Source organism: Pinus tabuliformis, chromosome Q (genome assembly GCF_031772625.1).
Source record: "Pinus tabuliformis cultivar Carrire ecotype Pingquan chromosome Q, CPIR1, whole genome shotgun sequence".
NCBI lineage: Eukaryota > Viridiplantae > Streptophyta > Pinopsida > Pinales > Pinaceae > Pinus > Pinus tabuliformis.
In genome coordinates, this window is record NC_142296.1 from 367,016,795 (window position 1) to 367,021,688 (window position 4,894).

At 33.6% G+C, this 4,894-nt stretch overlaps 1 long non-coding RNA gene across 1 annotated transcript; it reads left to right on the forward strand.

Annotated features, from left to right (window-relative positions):
• The first annotated feature begins 1,023 nt into the window (after window positions 1-1,023).
• On the forward strand, window positions 1,024-2,104 carry LOC149219691 (uncharacterized). Its single transcript, XR_016248718.1, has 3 exons — window positions 1,024-1,281; window positions 1,428-1,565; window positions 1,667-2,104. It is a non-coding gene; the product is annotated as an uncharacterized LOC149219691 (long non-coding RNA).
• The last annotated feature ends 2,790 nt before the right edge of the window (window positions 2,105-4,894 follow it).

The window sequence follows — 4,894 nt, forward strand, 5'->3', positions numbered from 1 at the left end:
GTTACCTCTTGTTCATCGATGTTTCTCACACTATTCACCTCTTCCCACCATAAGATGGTTTTACCCAACATCTGATAGATTGACAGTCTAGGTTTTAAGTTATCATCGTACTTGTAGATTTGAAAGTACTTATTCATATTGATCAACCATGCCTCAACAAACTCCTCCATTTCCCCATCGAATAGAGGTGGTTTTATTTTCTTGAATTCTCCCTACAGTTTAAATTTTTTTCTTTGGTCCCTTTTCAGCCAGGAACATTTTCAAATTCTTCTTCATGCTCGATTTGGTCTCCCTTGACCTCCTGGCGATTTTCCTCCTGAGCATTTATTTCAATTCTATTCCCTTCGTCAGGGCTAGGGTTTGGGTTCCTTTGACTTTTCCTCTCTAATAGGTTCTTCATGATTCTTTCCTATTCCAATCTCAACCTCTCATTATTGGCTTGCAAATTCATCATCTTTGTTCGTAACTATTGAACTGTCTCTAACAACACCACGTTGGAATTGTTAGGCTCCCCCCCAGCTGCACCCACATCTCTGGGTTGGATTCTGAAAGGGATACAAACCATAACCCCACTAAGGGTCTTCTAGGTGGAGGAATCCAAACTCCTCTCCTAATGTTGCTTCAACTACCTTTCTGTGGAACATTGAAATTTTTGTTATTCACAGGTGCCCAATCATGCCACAATTTTTACTACCTAAAGCTCTGATACCACTTGTAACCAATAAATGCAAATTCAAAGGTGAACACCAAAATTTCAAAGGTAAAATAAAAAAATATTGCTAGCAAGATAATTCATTAACAAGCTTGTGGCATGGGTTCACTACCTACATCTTATTATAAATCCCAGTCACAATACAAATGTATAGATAGTAGAAATGAATACACTTTGGTTTAATATTTTTTTCTATTAACAGATTCAAGTTCCTAAATCAACCCTTAAGTGATATATTGGTTATCATTATAATCTCGGTCCTTCCTCGGAGGTTTACTGTTCATTGAAATAGAAATAATGATGGATGGCTCTCAAACCCATCCATTGTACCCACCCTCCATGTGTTTGCAGCTGAAGCAGCCACACGACATCTCTCTCACTGTTGATCTCTGGCATGGGAATCAAATGGTTAAGATCATTTCAGGTAGGGTTAGGGTAACAACTTCCCATTTTCTGTCGACGTCAAGAATTTTCTCCTCATCTTGATTGCAGAAGAAACTCTGCAACCCCTTTGTTATCCCGACATTTATGGTAGAGGAGATACCTATGCAACTCGACATTTGAAACTGGTAAGAAGGTTTGAGGTTTCTAAACTTATTCTTCTCTTGGAATTTCGATCCCTTTAGGTTCTAAGGGTAATAAGGCTTGGGAGTTTATTTTTCTTCTACTTCTTCTGCATATTGGGTCACCATCTAACCCTGGCTCCACCTTTCAGGAGACGTTATATTTAGAGTCCCGCGACCTTCAAGGTTCCAAGGTTGTGGAAAATTACAATGTTTTGGCAATGGTTGAAGCACCTTACCGGGGTAACCAAATTCATCGAATGGAGTTTATTATTTCGAGGCCGGCCTAGGTAATACTGTGATAGTTTTACATTTATTTTCTTGGAGTTTTATCTCTTTATTACTACAGTGACCCAACTCTTATGATCTACTCATTTCCATTTTGGTGTAGTCTAGCAAGCAAATTTTTAGTCTAGGTTCGAGGGCGGCCGATTCTTGGCTTCCAGATGTGCCCAGGTGCTCCCTTTCATTCAAGTTGGTGATTGTACCCTAGAATACAACTCGTCCTATGTCTCTATTATTTTGTCTCTACTATTGTTAAATGTAATGAAAATCAATTCAAATTTCATCCTCCTAGTATTTCTGACAGGAGGGTTTGCTTAATTCAGTTAGGATTTTTATAACCGAAGTTTAGCGGTTGAATGAGTTTTAATTACTGCATATTACTAAAAACCATTAGTCTTGAATTGGGGTTTTCAATCCTCAGCCTGGGATTTCTCCACATGCATATGTATATTGTAAATTTTTAAGTATTATGCAAGAACAACAAATTTTCTGTTTTGTAAATTCTATTAAGTGTTAAGCAAGAACATCCCATTTTCTGTTTTTATTTTATTTATTGAAGCATTACAATACAATTTTCGTACGTTCTTCTGGTTCTATATATTATGGCTCAGATTTTACTCTTTCCTGTTTAATTTCATTTTATTTGCATTTGGTTGTAAGAAATAAAATTTACTTGGCTGACATTCACTGTGCTTGAGTTTAATTTGTAAGCCTTTCCAAATTTGTTCCTCTAATGGCATTGCTTCTCATGAAGAGATTCTTCTACCTTTAAGAAATTATCCCAATATCATAGATACTTTTTCTCAAAGGAGATGAGGTCTAGCTTGCCTAGACCTGATTACCCATGGGTATGATGGTTTAATATGCTAACAGAATGTGGTCGGGGACTTCTCTACCAACATTCATGTTGGTTCCCTAGATCTAACCTTTTCCAATTTGCAAAAGTTGCAACTTATTTTCACTATACCCTGTTATTGGCAATAATTACAATTTTCTATTTACTAGGTTCAACTTATAGTCAAGCATATTCAATGTCATTTACTTGAGTATTTCTTTCTATAGAGATGGAATCTAGATGACAATGTTTTTATTCTTTTAATTCTCTCTTCCAATTGTACTCATTACCCCATATTCTCATATTGTAATTTTCTTTAACAACATTGAGTTCCTAGAACAATTTAGGTACAACTCAAATCAAAATAAATTATCAAGCAATGTTATACACAGCTTAACATTACTGATATTATTTGTAAGAGCAAAGTTCGATAACTGTTTTTCATTTCTATTAGTCAACTTACTACTTAGTTTTGACTACATTATTCAAACAGAACACATAACTCAAATGTACTATTACTACTTATCTGTTGGATCCATAGTCAACAAGGAAAGTGAATTCTGGATGAGACCATGCCTCCCTTCGATTGGAACTGGAAATTACATCCAAATTCCCCCTCGAGCTTTCACTTTCCAATAAAATTGGTTATTATAACTTTCACAGGTTAATTCTCAGGCCTCTAGACACCCTTGGTCGAGCCTAGAACCTTCAGATTTTTTGTTTGACAAGGAGGTTTCCATTGGCCCTGAACTAGCTCAAGATAACGCTCCCCAGACAATGCTCTACACAGACTTTCAATCTCACTTTCTCAAGGCGGGACTGCCTCCTTATCGTGGCTAACCCCTCCTTGTCCCTTCTGAGATGTTTTATCTCAAGGGCTACGAAAGGAGATAACTACCCAAATTGTTCGGAAGTTGAAAAATTGGTTATTGGGTCCTTTCATCCAAATTCCAGTTCCCTCACAACTTTCATTAAAGTTAACAAATAACATAACTTATCATTAAGGGTTTTACAAAGTTGTTTCCTTTAAGCTGACAACAAAAGTAAATGACAGTAATTATGAAAATTATCTCAATGGTTGAGGGTGTTAAACCCTTGTCCTAAGATCCTCCTCTGAAAGATGAGGTGCTTCCACCTGGGTTTTCTTTGGATCACTAAGCATTTCAAAAGGTAAGATGCATGTTATATAATAATTACATGAAATTTTATTTTTATATAAATGAGAATATTTTAAAATATTTATATTTTTGAATTATTTTTTTAGTGAAATAAAATAATATTAGAAAAATATATGATAAATGTAATTTAAAGAAATTAAGATTGCATTTTTTGGAAAAAAATAATAATAAAAAAAATTAAATTTTGCAATAATATGTATATTTAGTTGAGAAAATAATTTATTTTCATATTTTTAAAAGATTTAAAATTTACTTTATAAGATAAAAATAAATTTATCTTTATAATGAAAAAATAAATATTAAATATAGATTTAAAAGAAAATTTCCAAAATAACATTAATTAAACATGTTTTTTTTTTTGGCTGTGGTTCATAGACACCTTGGTCAATAGGTGGTCGCTACATCCACGGAAAAATATGGGCTGATCGACCCCGAAGGGAATCTAGCCCCACGACCCACTGACAAGGCCTAACCCCAAGGGCTTTGGGTAAAATGGGCCCTGTGACCTCCCGAACGACGAGGCACTGATTTTGACCAACTGAGCTAACCCTTAGGGCTTCATTAATTAAATATGTTTTAAAGTCACCCAAATTAATATTAAAAAAATAAATTATATTATTTTTTATAATATTTAAAAATTATATTAATTCTTTTTATAATATTTATTTTTTAAACAATGGAGAAACATGTCACAACTTAGACATGTCACTGTTATTTTAAGGAAAACCATGCCACTTGCAATTACTTGGGCATTGTTTCATTCTTGTTAGATGTCTTTAGAGCATAGGCAGTTAACATGTTTCCTTACATCTGTAAAAAATGAGATCTTAGCCAATTAGTAGTAGTTTTATAATATTTATCTTTATTAAATTTAAAACTGATTAAATTACAAATTAATAATATTAAAGAAAATAAATACAAAATAATCTTACATTTGTAAAAGATGGTTAATATAATTAGTATATTAAAATAATATTCATTAAATATTTTGACATGTGCAATCTCTTTGCTCCTTGCACATGTTTATATCTATATAGAGCACATATAAAAATTTGGAAAGTACGAGCATTGAGCTTCAAACCAAATTCTTCTTACTTCTCAAATGTCTCAATTTCTTTTTCTACCATGTGATTGGTTGTAGATCTTCTAATTAGTATGGTGAAGGTTTCATATGTGACTAGAATATTGGGCTCTGCCTAGAATATTTAGGAATGCATTATAAGTCTTTACACCAATGTTGTAGCCAGGTAGTTGAGAGGTCCAAACAAAGAAAAACATAGCATTGAAAATGACAACAAGAAAATCCTAATTTAATTTTCTC